The following is a 16750-nucleotide window of genomic DNA, read 5'->3' as shown; positions in this document are numbered from 1 at the left end:
AAACTTCTGAAGTGGCAGTAGACTAGACGGGTAAAGGAAGATGGGCTGCGACCCGTCCCTCCCTCCTTTTGCCTTCCCCTCCCCGACTCAAGGGGAGCCACACAACCAACTATTCATTCTTTCTCAACAAAGGGAAGGCGAGGGGAGGGAGATGTTGTCAACGGTTACAGGGCAGGCTCCTTCACTTTCTTTGCAAACTTCCCAAGAGATTAGCGGAGAAAGCCTCCGGCGTCCAGCAGAGTCCTCTTGGCCACCTCATCTCCCCAACTTAGACCGGCCTCGGGCAGGACGGGACGGGACTGGGAAGGGGTCGGTCCGGAGGGGGTCTGGAAGCCAGCGCCCGGGATGCTACCGTCAGGGAGCCCAAGAGTGGAGATGCTGGAAGCACATCACGGCGCTCCACTCTCGGGAGCCCCGGGATCCGACGACCCCGAGGGCACACGTCTCATCCCTACTTTGGCCACCCCCACCCCCACGCCAAGTCTATGGGGACTCAAGGGGGCTAACACGCGGGCTGCGCCCTGCCCCGAGCCTAACTTTTCTCTAAAGAACTCCCCAGTCCCGTCTCAGGACGAGCGAGGGAGTCCGGGAGCCTGAGCAGGATCGCACGGGGCACACTCACCTCCCGGCGCGGCGCTCGGGGTCCCGGGTCCCGGCTCAGCGCCGCTCTGCCCGCCCCGCCCCGCAGCTGCTCCGGGAGCGCGGGCGGCTCATGGTCCGCGGGCGTCCGCCGAGAGGCCGGCGCGGCTGCTCGGTGCGCACCGCGGCTCCGCTCCGGCTCCCGCCCGGCCCGGCGGCGGCAAGCACGGCTCTGAGCCCGCGGCGCGCTCTCTGGCCCTCAACTGGTGATTTGCGGCTTCGCGGCCCCACCCCGCCCAGCCGATTCGCCGGGCTGGGCCGAACCCCCCGCGACATTTACATTCGGTGACCTCGTCTGGCCCTCCTCCGCCTGGATTTGAGAGTTTTGACTCCCCGGTGTCTTCCCCGAGAAGCAAGACTTCAAGTGTAGACGGAACTCTTCCTTACGGAACTCTCGACTTCGCCTACTCCACTCCTCCCCCCGCTTCCCGGCGTTATTTAATTACCCAACAGATCTGCGGCTCTGCAGACACCTGGCTGGTTTTCAATTTAAAGGGCTTTGATGGGACAAAGACCGAGGTAACCACAGTGAACTAGCCTGGAAACAGGCAAATCAGTCACTCTCAACACGGAAGCTTGAAAAGCCGAGTTGGGGGAGGTGCACGCAGTACTAGATGGTTTCGTGGGGCTACCCATACTAGCAGTTATCAAACCTATTTATAAAGTCACAGAAACACACACACACACACATAGACTAAAGGACCAGTGGACCAGAATCCAGAGACACATCTGCACTACCTGGTGGCTTGACCTATGGGAGACTGTACACAGTCCGATAAATGATGCTAGGTCTTGGAGTCTTGATGCCGACCCCATACCACACCCCAAATCAAATCCTGATAGGTTTTAGACCTAAATATAAAAGGTAAAACGGTAGTAACACTAAAGAAATTATTAGAAAATACCTTGCTGTAAAGATTCCTTAAATACATGAAGTATTAACTATAATGGGGCACACTGCTCATTGACGTAATTGACATTAAGAGCTCCCATACCACGAATGAAAACGCAAATCACAGACAAAACATAAGCAATACATACATCTCCTAAAGGAAATGTATACAGAATATATAAAGAACACCTTCAGATCACATGAATAAGCCAGAAAATTCAACTGAAAACAGGCAGGGTGTTTTATTTAGGAAGTGTCCTATTTCGCTTCTCTGTTGCTGTGATGAATGCTGTGACCAAGGGCAACTTGGGAGAGAAAGGTGTTTATTTGGCTTACAAGTTACAGTCCGTTGTCAAGGGAAGTCAAGCAGGAATCCCAGCAGAGACCAGGGAGGAATGGGACTCACTGGCTTGCTCTCCACGGTGTGCTCAGCTTTCTTACGCACTCCAGGCCCACCTGCCCAGGGGTGACACCACCCACATCAATATTGATGAAGAAAACACGCCACAGACAAGCCTACAGGCCGATCTGACAGAGGTGATTCTTCAACTGATGTCCCGTCTTCCCAGGCGACTCTAGATTGTTCCAATTGGCAAAAACTAACCATCATAGATGGGCAACTGGATGGACCCAGGAAGGCAATACATGGGCACAACCAGGAGTTCACCAAGGATAAATCTTTAAAATGAGCCAAATGATTCTGCAGCTAAAGAATGGCTGGAGTGAGAAATTCCACAGTCAGCTTTAACAACAGACTCAAGAATAATAATTAAAAAAAAAATCAGTAAACTTGAGGAACTTGGTGTTTTTTGAAAAAAGAAAGGAAAACCCTGTGTTAGTTTATGTCACACCAATCTAGTGAACCAATCTATGTAGTGCATTGTGGGTATTCTTGTAGGAGCAGAGAAAGAGGCAGTGGAAGGAAACGTCCTGAATCTGGACTGAGAAAGGAACATCCCGATCCATGGAGCCCAGAGAATGTTAACCAATCAAGTAGAAATATAAGCTGCCTTACCCTCCAACTTTACAGGCAGAGCCTTGACCTTTATTAGTATACGTATTACCTACACAATCACTCCTTTTAATACCATGTCCCCACACACCCACCCCCCCATGTCACTGCTGAAAGAGCCACTGGTTTGGTTTTGCTTTGAAGTAGCCTTTAAAAGGTGACCTGGTTCCAGAACATTAAGTTTGTTCCAGTAGATTTTGAGGCCAAGTCAGCTGAAGGCTTTATAACACAACATTCAAAGGCTCTGGCCTTGTCTCTGAGTACAAGATCGTAAACAGTCACTTGTGAGAACCCAGTCATCACACTTCACTCTCCCAAGGTTGCCGTGAAACAGTCAGAGTATGCTATCAGCTGCCCAGAATGGGCAGAAACCCTGGTCAGGTCTACTGAACTCCGGGGTCCACGGGAGCAGAAACCCTTTATTTGTGTACTGTTTACTGCTTAATGCAAACTGCAAAACATAGGGTGAGATGTAGACTCAAATGGCCACTGACTGCTGTGTCAAGTGACAGTCCTCAAAGATGTGAAGACCATTTTGTATGACTTTACACAGGCCTCTTACCTTCCTTTGTCAAGTTTAATTTTCCCTTCAAACTGTGAAAACATATTATTGATGACAGCTTGTGGTGATATTGTGCCCCCCCAATATATTGTGCACCTTAATAAACTCATCTGGGGTCAGAGAACAGAACGGCCGCTAGATAGACAGAAATGGTAGATAGACAGATAGGCCAGAAAATGGTGGCACACACACCTTTAATCCTAGCATTCTGGAGACAGAGATCCATCGTGAGTTCAAAGCCACACTGCAAACAGTCAGGCATGGTAACACACGCCTTTAATCCCAGGAAGTGATGGCAGGAAGCAGAAAGGTATGTAAGGTGTGAAAACCAGGAACTAGAGTCTGTTAAGCTTTTAGGCTTTTGAGCAGCAGTTCAGCTCAGATCCATTCGGATGAGGACACAGGCTTCTAGTTTGAGGAAATGAGATCAGCTGAGGAATTGTTGAGGTGAGGTTAGCTGTGGCTGGTTCTGGTTCTCTGATCTTCCAGCGTTCACCCCAATACCTGGCTCTGGGTTTGTTTTTATAAGACTTTCTAACAATTCATGCTACACGTGCTTCCCATTTTCATCTAATGTGAATATGTGTGGATTACTACACAGTAATAAGAATTAATGAGAGTGTATTTTAATGGAGTAAAAATATTCAAATTTAATTTTTGGTTGGATAATAGTCACATAATTCACAAATTAAAACTATGTAACACACACACACACACACACACACACACACACACACACACACACACACTGTTCCTCATTACCCATGTGAGGCTCAAAGAAAACCCACAAAACACCAAAATCCATAGATGCTCAAGTTCCTTATAAAAAATGGTACAGTGTTTACAAATATCTGTGTGCTCCAAATTCTCTAGAGTTTGTAGTGCCTACTACAATGCAAATGTTGTGTATATACTTGTTACGTTGTATTGTTTAGAGGATAGGGACACATTCTCATTTATTTTATTAGTGCATATTAATTACATAAAATGACTTCATTATGACATTTTCGTATGTGAATATTAAAACCACATTTACCTTCCTCCTTTAATCCCCCACTTCCCACTTGTCCCTCCTACTTCCCGACTACAGATTCTTTTTTCTAAAGACAGGATCTCATGTAGTCCAGGCTAGCTTGGAATTTACTATATGATCCTCCTGCCTCCCAGTCAGTGCCGGGATTACAGACGTGCAACCCCATGCTTGGTGTATACAAGGCTAGGAATTGAGTGCAGGGCTTTGCACATGCTAGAGAAGAACTCTACCAACTGAGCATAACCCTAACTCCCTCAGATGCAGTTTTCTTAAATTTTAAAGATGTATTTATTTTATGTAGATGAAGTCTTTGCCTGAATGGATGTATGTGCTTCGTGTTCATGCCTGGTGCCCCATGGGTCAAAAGAAGGCACTGGGTTTCCTGGACATCGATCTTGTTTCCAAGCCTTACCTGGTACAAGGAATACCACAATGAATGAAATATGCAAGTATACCCGTACGACAAATGTCCACAATTAAAAATTACTGATTCAAAGAGTATATGCTTTTTTAATTGGGTTAAATAATGGCAACTTGCTTTCCATAGGAATTATGCCAATTTACAAATGTCAGCCTGATCAGAGGATGCTATTAAACTCTGGAATTTTCATCAGCTTATCAAGTAAAATATGAATTCTAATTTGCATTCCTCTTTTTTTTTTTTTTCTTTTTTTCAAGACAGGGTTTCTCTGTGTAGCTTTGCGCCTTTCCTGGGACTCACTTGGTAGCCCAGGCTGGCCTCGAACTCACGGAGATCCGCCTGGCTCTGCCTCCCGAGTGCTGGGATTAAAGGCGTGCGCCACCACCGCCCGGCGTAGCCTCATTTCTTAAAAGAGGAATGCAGCCGGGCGGTGGTGGCGCACGCCTTTAATCCCAGCACTCGGGAGGCAGAGCCAGGCGGATCTCCGTGAGTTCGAGGCCAGCCTGGGCTACCAAGTGAGTCCCAGGAAAGGCGCAAAGCTACACAGAGAAACCCTGTCTCGAAAAAACCAAAAAAAAAAGAAATGAGGCTACATACATTTCATGTTTACTAGTCGTTTGTTTTTCTATTTTTGAATTTATATTTCCTTTTTTAGAGTTATTTTACTTTATATGTAGAGTGTTTTGTCTGCATATATATCTGTGCACTATGTGCATGCCTGGTACCCAAGGATGTTAGAAGAGGGTGTTTAAGCCCCTGGAACTAGAATTGGATGCTACCATGTAGGTACGGGCAATCGAACCCAGGTCCTCTGCAAAAGCAACAAATGCTCTTAACTGCTGAGCTAAGAACTCTCTAGATTCCCATATTTCCATAAAAACAAAATCCATCTGTGGGTTCTATTCCTATCAATTTTTAGGGTCTCTTTCCATATTAGGAAGCTTAGCTTTTCACAGTATGAGCTGTAAATATTTTTTCTATCATACCTGTTTAAAGAGGGGATGGAGACACAGCACTGTTCTTTTAGGAAAGCACTTGGGAAAGTAAGCCAAGTTGTGGATGCTGATTGGAAGGCTGTGGCAATAGTCATTGTCATATGACAAGTGCTTTCTCTTGGCTGGTGGCAGTGGGAATAGGAGTGAAGGACCAAAGTCATTACCAGGAGATAAGCTGGCAGGACTCAGTAATCTGTAGTGATAACAGCTACAGTGGGCGTAGGAGTGACGACATGTAGATGCTGTCCTGAGTGCTCCAGGAGCTTTGAGCTCTTCCCAACCCACTCAAGACTGCAAAGAGGTGAGTTTTATGAGTTAAATGAGTTGCTCAAAGTCACGTGAGAGGTACGTGGCAGAATAAGGCTAACCCCTGGTTCGTTCAGCCCTAGCTGCCTAGCAGGGTAAAGGAAAATGATCAAAGTCTTCAGTCCACGTGAGTAATGCCTAGCTTGATGACAGATGCAGAGAAGCCTGGGAACAGCTGCCTCTGGCCGTGGAGACACATGCTCAGCTTTAGGAACACCGGGTGTTTTTCAAAGTCTGATCCGTGATCGTTCTCCCTACAACTCTGTGGGTCAGGAGGAGCGGCATTGCCCCCTTGTTGCTGATGCAGAAGCAGGTTAAGTCGTCTTGGCTCAGATGTCCTGCTGGGCAGAAAGCCTTCCTTTGCTCTTCCCATGGATCAGGTTCTCCAGTTACACATGCAGAGTTCCCTTCTCCTCCTATTTGTTGCTGTTGCTAATTCTACGTTTGTTTTTGTTATTGCTGTTTAATATTTATTGCTCTATAGAATGTATGGTCTATGTGTGGGTTGGCCTTTGTTTTGTTCTTAGCAAGAGGCCTGGCATAGGATTACTACTCAGTACTTGTTGAACGAAGAGATGAACTCCAGACGCCCAGGTCCTTTGGCCATTTATCCTTATACTCTGTCCTAAAGCTCCCTGCAGGCTAAGTAAATGGAATGCTTTTGGGTTGTGCCATAAACAGTCTTAGTATTCATCGTTCTTCAGGCTGCGTGCTAGCCTCCTCTTGCAGTTTTAGACAGAGAAACCATTAGCTGCCTGGGTCCAGCAAATGTCTGAGAGGACAGCACTCTGATGACTTCAGGGCTCAGCAGGATGCTTGGTCAGGGAGTACTCAGCCTGGAGTTGACCCTCAACTTTGTGGATCCACAAGGGAATTTGTTGAATCCTGTCCCGTGACATCATGTGTTGACTGACAGCTGCAGCAGGCACCGGGCAAACTGCACATTAAGCTGGAGTGATCCCTGAGGTTTCAGCTCTGCAGAGTCCCGACCAGAAAAAAAGAAAAAAAAAAAAAAAGGAACAAGAGATGCAGGCAGCTGTGATGAGGCCCAAATCGAAAACCCGAACTTGAACAACTGTAGAAAGAGGGACTGAGAAGTCCCTGAAGTTAGTATATAGCAAATCAGTGACCCAGGGAACTGTCAGCTCCGATACTGACCACGGCAGCAAGGTTTGCAGTATTTTCCAGAACATTCCCCTCTAGGTTCCTGCCATGGACTTGGTGCCATGGCAATCCCCAGTCTATTAAGCTGGGCAGTCGCTCTGCTTCCAAGAGGCTGGCAGAACAGCTGTTTACTGGTTGCCACATTGGCTAGAGAATTCATGGCATGAGGGCTATGGCTTAATGGGCCTCGCTCAGTGCTTACTGAATAGCGACAGGGCGAAAGAAATGTGCCCAGCAACCCAGGCTCACTTTCTATTCAAGGTCCATTTAAACCTGCTTGTCCATATTTGACCCGGCCACTTCAGGACGTGTCCTCATCGCCAAAGTCTGCATTCTGTCTCTCTCTGTCCCTCTCCCTCTCCCCCACCCCCTCCCCTCTCATTACGGTTTGTTTGATTCTTGCTTTGTAGCTCAGGATGATCTAAACACACGGCACCCCCACACCAGGTCATCATTTACTTGCTTGGTCTCATCACTATTCCCTAATTTGCTTTTTAACTAATTTGACACTTAGAAGGGAAATGAAATAAAATGTCTCTGGGACACGGAACTCCAAAAGCTTGAAACTTTCTCCTCTATGCAGCCCTCCCTTTTGTTCCTTCTCTGCTAGCGAGCATTTGTATTTGAAACATTTCTTAAGACGCACATTCATTGTTCATCTTCCATCAGGAAGCATTTCTAATCTGGGAAGGCGAACACAGTACCAGGACTTCCTCTCTGGAAATAGCGCAGACCCTAAGTGAGCAAGAGCAGGGCTACAGCAGAGGGTCCCCCGTACTGTGGGGCTGGAAGAGACTGCTGGCGCTCTGAAAATGAAGGAGGGGGTGGAACCTCAAATACGCAGGTAATATATGTGTCTATGTCCACTTAACTACGGAAAATCAGAGGAAACAACGTGTGTAAAATCTAGTGGTGGCCACTTGGCCATTTGATGGGGAAGGGCTCAGTGTAAGCCCCGCATTGCCCCCGTGGAGGGACAGGGTGGGTAGGGGTGAGATGAGTGGCTTTGTCCCAGGACAGAGGGAAGTAGGGGCTTAGCTGGAGGAATGGCAGCTGCCAGCACCCCTAATACAGGAGGGCCAGACTGACCTGTGCAGAGGCAGAGGTACTAAACAATTCTCAAGAGCAAAGTTGACTTTCGAGGTTTTTCACTCACTTGAACATAATAAGGTTTAAATGTAAAGAAATTTATGGCCACTTCATTGGCAGGGCGTCAGCAATCATTAAATGACCGCTTGTCTGTATGACGGCACAGACGGCTGCTGACGAGCCCAGCGAGGAGAGACAGCCGTGAAGCATCGAGGGAAAAGCAAACGAAACAGAGTGGCATTGCCCTTCCAGACCTGGGACTTAGGCCTGTAATCCCATCTACCCGGTAGACACAGGCAGGATGGTAGCTCGAACCCAGCACTTTGAAGTACACCTCAGGAATACAGCAAGACTCTATGTCTTATTTTTCTTAATGTCTTTGCAATATCTAAAAACAAACCTCTGTATCAGTGTGCATTTGTGTTGGAGTGTGTAGAATACACCTATACAGTCACATAGTCTGGGAAGCCTTCCCATCAGCTAGTCTGGGAAGGCGAAGTTGATGAGTGAGCAAAAGGGGCTTTCCTATTTCCTCCGTGTTTTTCTAAGCTGTTTAATTCCTCCCCACGACGGACACCGATTGCCTTCATAATTAAAAATAACGTACATAGCACTTACTATCTACAGATGCTGTTCCAAGAGCATTATGTAAATTAAGTCATTGGATTATGAAAATATCCCACCAAGTTGGCTGTCCAAGAGCTTTACTTACATACAGAGCTCTTTTTTTTTTCTTTTTTTAAATGATGTGGAGTCTGGAACAGACCTTGAACTTGTGATCCCCTTGCCTCAGCCTCTCAAGTATCTGGAACTACAAGCTTGCACCACCACTGGTCCTGGGGAGGCGGAACTATTCTTGTCCCCTTCTCTGGGTTGAGGACAGTTTCTGTCCAGGTATCAGAGCAAAAGGCAAAGCAGCTTAACTTTGAACTGAGACCACCTGGCTCAGACTTTGTGCTCTTAATGGCAAGGTTATAACGCCTCCAGATAAGTAAATAAGCAGCCCTGCTTTCAGAACTGGACACACCTGGTTTTCAATCCTAGTCTCTGCTACTTAACTGTATAATCCTTAGCAACTGTCTCACTTTTCCTCAGTTTCCCCACCTATAAAGTGGTGATAATAGTCACATCCTTTATAACAATGACACATGAGATCTTCAGTGCTAGTTAGTGAGCATTTGACAGTCTATTTTCTCTACTTAAATTGAATTATCACCTCTTTAACACATTGTTTGTTGACTTTTTTTCTTGATGGACAGCCTGACAGCGTCTGGTTCTTCAAGGATAAATGGAAAGAGGGAGCTGAGAGGCAACCACATGCCTGAGAAAACAGGAGACACAGAATTAACACCTTGCTGGGATCTGGGAGTCCCAGAGTTTTCAGCCTTTTGTTCCCCCTCAACAAAGCACGAATATCGTACATCTGACTCTGATATAAGTGCCACAGGATGTAACTCCAGGACATGGCTATCATCCCACATCTTTGTCACTCACTCATAATACCCTCTGATTGCTGAAATGTGGACCAAAGTCCACACCTATGAACATGCCTGTGAATGCTCCATCCATTTCCTGCCATAGAGGAAATTCAAGTGTATGTGGAGAGCTGAGGATTCTGGCCACTCGGCACCCCCGCCCCCAACGCACACACTGTGTTTGAAATGGTTAAAAAGGTGAATTTACAAATGCTGCTTTGGGTAAGAGGAATATGACAGAGAGAACAGAAATGTCAAATGAGCCCATTTCACAGTGTGATCTAAAACCAATCTGGTTAAGACAGTGATGCGAATACATAGTGAGTTCTAAAGTCATTCTGGGGACCTGGAGAGATAGCTTCACACTTAAGAGCATTTGCTGCCCTTTCAGAGGACCTGGGTTCGGTTCCCAGCACCCACATGGTGGCTCACAACCACCTGGAACTCTAGTTCCAGGAGATAATATACCCTCTTCTGGACACTGCAGGAACCAGGCATTGGAATGATACACAGGCCTACGTGTAGACAAAAGACCCACAGACATAAATTAAATAGAGCCCTCCTGGGACAAAATGTTTGCTGAACTCTTTTTTTGAGTATGCTTTAAAAACACCACAATGAAAAGTTAACATAAATGTTTAAAAAGCCCTTAGGAACACAAGTGAGTAAAAGCGGCATCGGGATGGAGACAATCTGTGTCTCCTAATGCATTTTTTAAAATAAGTTTTCACTGTATACATGCGTGGAATTCTCAAAGGTTAATGAGCTTTAACCTGTGGCGCTGTGTGTACGCGCCAATATTCCCGGGCAAATACAGCTGGGACAGCTAGTGGGAAGCCTGGGTAAGGTTATCGGTTTGATATTTTCCTCTCTGGTTTCTTCCTCATAGGAACCCCGCCCTTCTCATCACAAGTGTGTATGAGTGGGTGTGCGAGTTAGTTAAGTCTCCAAAGGATGACACAGTCCAATTCAAGGAGGGAGCCCCTTAGAATGCAACACTCTACGTGTGTGCAACGAGGGGCTGAGCGTTAAATGTCCTGCGGGAGGAAACAGCCTGATTTTGAATAACAGCTGTGTTTACCGTCAGTGGGCTCAGCCCTTATCACATATCACTTCGTGAATCTCTCCAGATATCCAGAGAAGGGCAAAGGAGGAGTTAGGAAGCCAGTTTCAGAGTTGAGAAAACACAGGCACAAAAAGGCAGCATAACCAGCCACAACATAGTTGGGATTAGAGAGGCCTCAAATCTGCACTGCCCTGCTCTGTGGCCTGTACCATCCCTCTGCGTGAACTCTTGCTCTCCAGAGGGAGCAGAGGTGTTCTGGTTAAGCTGCCCGAGTAGCAGCACGTAGCATGGCAGAGTGAATCTTGCAAGAGGATAGCAGAATGGGACACAGCTCAGAATGCGTGCCTCTCACACACAGTGACAAGATCCAATCCCAGCACTCTAAAATAAAAACAAGGGGAATAAGAGAGCATTAGCAAGGTGTATAATGCTTGGAAAAGACTCAATATTTGCGAACAGAACTTTTCAAAGGAGTTTTCGACACGGCAGTGGGGTGAAGGGGGGATGCTCTCTCTGATGGTCAGAACCTCCCTCAAGCCTCCTCCGTGGCAGACACCACCGGTGGTGCCGGAGATGGTTCACAGAGGAGCCTTTCTTTTCCCCCAAGAGCACTGGAGCAGCTGCCTCACTGTCATCCCCCATCACCCAGGAACCTGTCAGAAATGCCAAGCCTCAGCCCCACCCAGGGCACGGCCCGAGAACCTGCACATGAGCAAGCAAGGCGAGTTATGTTAAGGGGCACTGCCAGGGCTCGGCAATGTTCTGTTCAGTAAAGGAATGTGCCCGTCATCACCCCAGGCAGGGGGAGGGAAAGTCCTTCTTCCCGCACTTGGGGACTCCGAGTACCACCACCCTGGCCTCTGCCCCGTCACAGAACCCGTCCCCGTGAGTGTGGGAGGCAGACGTCTCAGTTTTCAGCATTTCCAGGAAGACTGAGCCGTGTGTGATCTGCATGTGACCTTGTATGTCTCAGGTTCATGAACACAGGGGGAGTGAGAGTCCTGCTTCCTCACTGACAAATGGACGGAAATCAGCACATAAATCCCTACATGTTCTGCAGTGAGTCACAGAGCACTGGGAGTCGGATGATTAAATTTCTAGTTTCTGTTTCTTGATTCCGAGTATCCAAGTCACAAACACTTAGAAGTGTCTCCTTGAATGAAGGGTGGTCTCTGACCTTGAAGCACTCCATACAAAAATATACTGTTACCACACTGCCCACAAAATCCAAACACAAGGACAGGCAAGGTGCCTCTGCGGACGTTGACATGGGCTCCGCAACTCTCCTGCTGCCTTTCTGGTCCCCTCCCATTTACTCTGTGCTCCCAGGGCAGAGTGTGGGTAACGATGACTCCGTGATCATGGCATTGCTTCAGCACACATCACAGGCATCTCCATGTGCTTTGCCTACTTTAATCCCGGAGATGGCTCTTGAGCTGGCTATTACTATCTCTGTCTTCTGGATGAAAACTGGAGCTCTGAGAAGTTGGATGTCTAAGCAGTGTGAGGTTAGAATGCTGATCAGAAAAGGGTGCTACAACTCAGGCCGTCCCTCCACACTTGGTCATTTCAAGTCCAGGACTTTAGGTATATGAGGGATTGTATATGGAGAGTAAAGTAATAGATGGGTTTCCTTGGTCACATCCATGTCACATCACACTGGTGACTGTCCACTCCATGTATGTGTCAGCCTACTGCCAGCTCTAGATTCCTGAGACACCTTCATGAATCCCTAGGAGACAAAACTGAAGACTGAGGCATTGGCCATTTGTTCGTGGGAACCATGAGCAGGAAGACACAGAAAAACAAGGTGCCCAAAGAAACAATGGCAATGGAGTTTGACCAAGCGTGAACTCCCCTGCTCACACATGAGACAGCGCATCAGAGAACAAAGGACCCAAAGCCACAAATAACCCAACGCTTACTTGCTCAGGGGCGTACAGGCAGCCCGCCCCACAAGAATACCATGCAACTGAGTAGACTGCAGGGTTTTCATGGCAGAACTCTCCAGGGACTGACGGTGTCTCTGTCATCATTGGAGCCTGGGCTGCCCTGAGAGAGCCCAATCGTGACCCCAGAGTGCCATCCTTGCTCCTATCCTACAAGCTAGGCTTCTGAGTATGGGTTCCCTCTATAATCTACCCACGGCTCTCCTGTTCATCCTTCACTTCCATCCTGCTCTATCCAACCTTCTCTGTGGCCCAGTTTTCCTTACACGGAGGCTTTTCTCTTTCTCAGAGCAATATTCTCAAACTTTGCCTGATCATGGCAGCCAGTGGCGAACTTAAATATGCAGATTCCAGGGCTCCTCTTCTAGATATCTAAACTGAGAGGTCCAACTGGAGACCCTACTGGACTGATCTCCTGTTGTTACCCACTGAACAACTGCTACTATTCAGTCACCCGGAGGAGGCTGTAGTCTTCAAAGGCATCTCCTCCCTGCCTGTAATGATATTCCCCAAAGTTCCAAATAAACTCACTCCCAACTCCGGTGACCTATACCTGTGTCCCCTTCCCCTGGCCTCACCTGGACCTTGCTATCACCTGGCTCCAGCATGACATTCCAATCGCCTCCTTCTGCCCACATGACACCCCCTTTTTGACATTCTTATCCCCTCCCCTCTACATGTTGTCTTTTCATGCATGGGCATCTTCATGCTCTATCGGTCCCTTCATGAGCTTCCTTATTCCCTTCCGGGCCATTTGGAACTCATAGTTGGTCACATGAACTAGTCTGTGGCCACTCTGAGTCCATCCACATCCTTCTCTTCATGTCTCCAATGGCCTCAGATGCCTTCATCTTCTCCTGGACTTTAAAATCTTCGGAGATGCTTCACAATCCTACAGGCTTAGTCCGCCATGAACCCATGATCTCCAACCTCGGCTGAACTCCACTTCATCTAGAAGCTGAGTCCAGCAAGCCCTCGACTCTTCATCCTCTGTTCACCTGCAGTAGACCCGACAGCTCAGTTATCCTCACCACAAGCTCCTCCCAGTTAGAGGACCAGGCCGGCGTCCTCCTGTTGCACATCCATGCATCCACCATATGTCCTACCTCTCCCTCTCTCTTTCCTGTGTCTATGGCTTCTCCTCAGCTAGCTGGCCCAGCTCAGGCGGGTATGCTGCGCGGGCTCTCCATACCCTAAGTGTCTAGCTTTAGTCGCTGTTCCCCACTCTGCCTACTGTGTCTCTTTCCCATCTTCTTCTTTCTGGTAGAGGCCTTGTAATTCTCAGCTCTTGGTGAGTCGATTAGTGCAGTGCAGACCGATACCACCTGGTCTTTCAGCTTCACTGAACACCGCTACTCACTTCCTCCCTTGTGAATCTTCCTGATCTTGTGACCTCTGAGACACCGTTTACTCAGGACACTCAGGAGTTTCCAGTCCGGTTTCCTTGTGAGTCTTCTTTCCACAACCAGTTTGCGAATGAGCATATCTGATTCTGAGCTCAGCCCGCTGTGTCTGGTCACCACATACATGACCACAGTGTTAACGAAAAATTGCTTTCTGAGCTTTAGGTTTTAACATTTCAAATGGTTTGGGAGATGTTGATTATGGCATGGACACTTCAAAATCAGCACATCCTAAGCTACCCAGCTCACCCCAAACTAGTTGTATTTCCCTATGCTAGGATGGCTCCTCCATCCAGCTGGTTCCAAGATGGAACCCCAGGAACTGTCCTAGACCCTGCTTTCTCTCTATCTCTGCATGCAAGCACGTGAACGCGCACGCACACACCCACACACACCCCACATGTGCCCCCTGTGCTCCCCCACAGCCCCCCATATACACATACACACACACTCCACACATGCCCCCCACTGCCCCCACACACATACACATATAATACACACACATACACTCCACACATGCCCCCCACAATACACATATATACACATACACACACACATACACACACACTCCACACATGCCCCCCACAATACACATATATACACATAAACACACACATACACACACACTCCACACATGCCCCCACTGCCCCCACACACATACACATATAATACACACACATACACACACTCCACACATGCCCCCCACTGCCCCTCCACAATACACATATACACACATACACACACACTCCACACATGCCCCCCACAATACACATATATACACATACACACACACATACACACACACTCCACACATGCCCCCCACAATACACATATATACACATACACACACACATACACACACACTCCACACATGCCCCCACTGCCCCCACACACATACACATATAATACACACACATACACACACTCCACACATGTCCCCCACTGCCCCCATATACACATACACATACACACACACACTCCACACATGCCCCCCACTGCCCCCCCACATACACATACACATGCCCCCCCCACACACACTGTTCACTGAAGGCCTGGGTATTTTATCCTAATTAGCCCTTGAAATCGGGGTCTCTCCCCTTGTTCCTATTTCTCTTCCAGGCCAAGTGTTCATCTTCTCCCACCTCGCGGTCCATGGCTCTCCTGTCCTGTCTTTCTTCAGTCTATCTTTCATTTAGTTGCCTGAGCGATGTTCTGAAATGCAAACCCGGTCTCCACCTCTCTACTATGTAAAGCCCCTCAAGTGCTCCTTAAGCCCCCACTCCCCCCCCACCCCCCTCCACGTCATGGATGCCAACATGGATGCCAATGTTTCTTCTGTGCCTCCTCCCTCAGTTGGCAACGCCCACCCCAGTTCCTTTTCTGGCTCCGTGTATCTGGGTTTGTGCTCTTCGGAGGTGTTTTGTAACTACCTCCCATGACCGGGTTCTAGTGGCAAATTCAGCATGAACTGAAGTCTGTGGATTTTTTCGTTGTTACATCTTCCCCCAGTCCAGGTTGCTATCTGTGTCTAGAGCTGCCTCCTCCTTGCTCCTATGGAGCCGGTGTCTGACACCAAACCTCTCCTCCCCGGGCCTCTCATAGCGGCAGGACCACCCAGGAATCAGCCCAGCTCTAGCTCGGCTCCTTGGGGGAGTGGCCCCCCTGGTTATTGGCAAGGCTGCCAGAAACTTGGCTTCAAATCGTTCAGGTCTAAACAGGTGGTCTGGATACTCTGACAGGAACTGTGAATTTCAAAGCGGGAAGAGATAGAATCACACAAATGTCATGTTTCCAGACCACCCTGTGCCCCAGGAGCCAGGCCATCGGTGAAGGAACCATCTGAGTGGGAGGAAGAGCTCTAATCTACTTAGCCACCTACCTTAGGAATCCTGAGAGGGACTTCGGGGGGCAGGGGCAGATTACAAACCACCTCAAAAGCTCCTCCAAGGAAGGATGGAGACCCTAGGACAGATAGCGGCACCGCCATGACTCTGGGACACACTATGCCCGTAATAGAGGGGATGCTGCCCTCGGCCTCTGGGTAAGCAGAGGACTCTCAGGGGGCCTTCCTATAGGAGTCCAAGTGGACCTTTATCTGGCCTGGAGTATTGACTGATGTCAGAAAGAATATTGTTGAGTTACATTCTGTGGGGCCCTTCAGATGCCCTTTGACCAACTCCACCAGCCACCTCAAAAGCGGGCTTGGGAACTGGCAGCGTGGGGCTAACTTTGCAACCTATAAAGCTGGCCCTGCTGATAGGAAGGATATCAGTGGGGTCAGGAGCAGGGAATTCTGGGAAGGCAGCTCGAGAGCAGTGTGCATAAATCATAGAGTGGGAAGCGGAGTTGTGCGTGCTGCTGACTGGATGTGGGTGCCCATCCAAGGGAGCAACTGGGACTGAAACCCAACCTGTGCACCCAATTGGCAAGTGGGGCAGGATGCATTTCTAGGAAAAGAGGGTCCTTGTTTCTAGTCTGTAAAAGGTGCCATTTGAGATGATCACGACTTTAATGGAGAAGATATTGGCGGCAGCGATGAGGAGAACGCCAGAGGAACCCAGTAGCTGGCAGAAGGTAGCAAGGGCCTTGGGGTCCTTGGGGACTGCACCAGATGTGCTTCATGATCTTAGCCTGTTGAGATACCAAACAGACTATTTTATACCCACCTCCATTTATCCTCTCCACTCCATCCTAGCACCTGCCCCCAGCCCCGAGGCCTCTGTGACCAGAGGAAAGAAGGGAAC

The 16750-nt window shown here is 48.3% G+C and overlaps 1 protein-coding gene across 1 annotated transcript in view; it reads right to left on the bottom strand.

The window, feature by feature from the left end:
- Positions 1–1006, bottom strand: part of Bcar3 (BCAR3 adaptor protein, NSP family member) — a 122362-nt gene extending 121356 nt beyond the window's left edge. Inside the window, exon 1 of the mRNA XM_052730759.1 lies at positions 623–1006. The gene's annotated coding sequence lies outside the window, so the exon portion shown is untranslated. The remainder of the gene's footprint in view (positions 1–622) is intronic.
- Positions 1007–16750: the final 15744 nt, after the last annotated feature.

The sequence above is a fragment of the Peromyscus californicus genome, unplaced genomic scaffold (assembly GCF_007827085.1).
Source record: "Peromyscus californicus insignis strain IS unplaced genomic scaffold, ASM782708v3 Scaffold_9__1_contigs__length_137607984, whole genome shotgun sequence".
In the NCBI taxonomy this organism is placed as follows: Eukaryota; Metazoa; Chordata; class Mammalia; order Rodentia; family Cricetidae; genus Peromyscus; species Peromyscus californicus.
The sequence above is the reverse complement of the archived record's forward strand: the minus strand, read 5'-3'. Positions and strand labels throughout refer to the sequence as shown.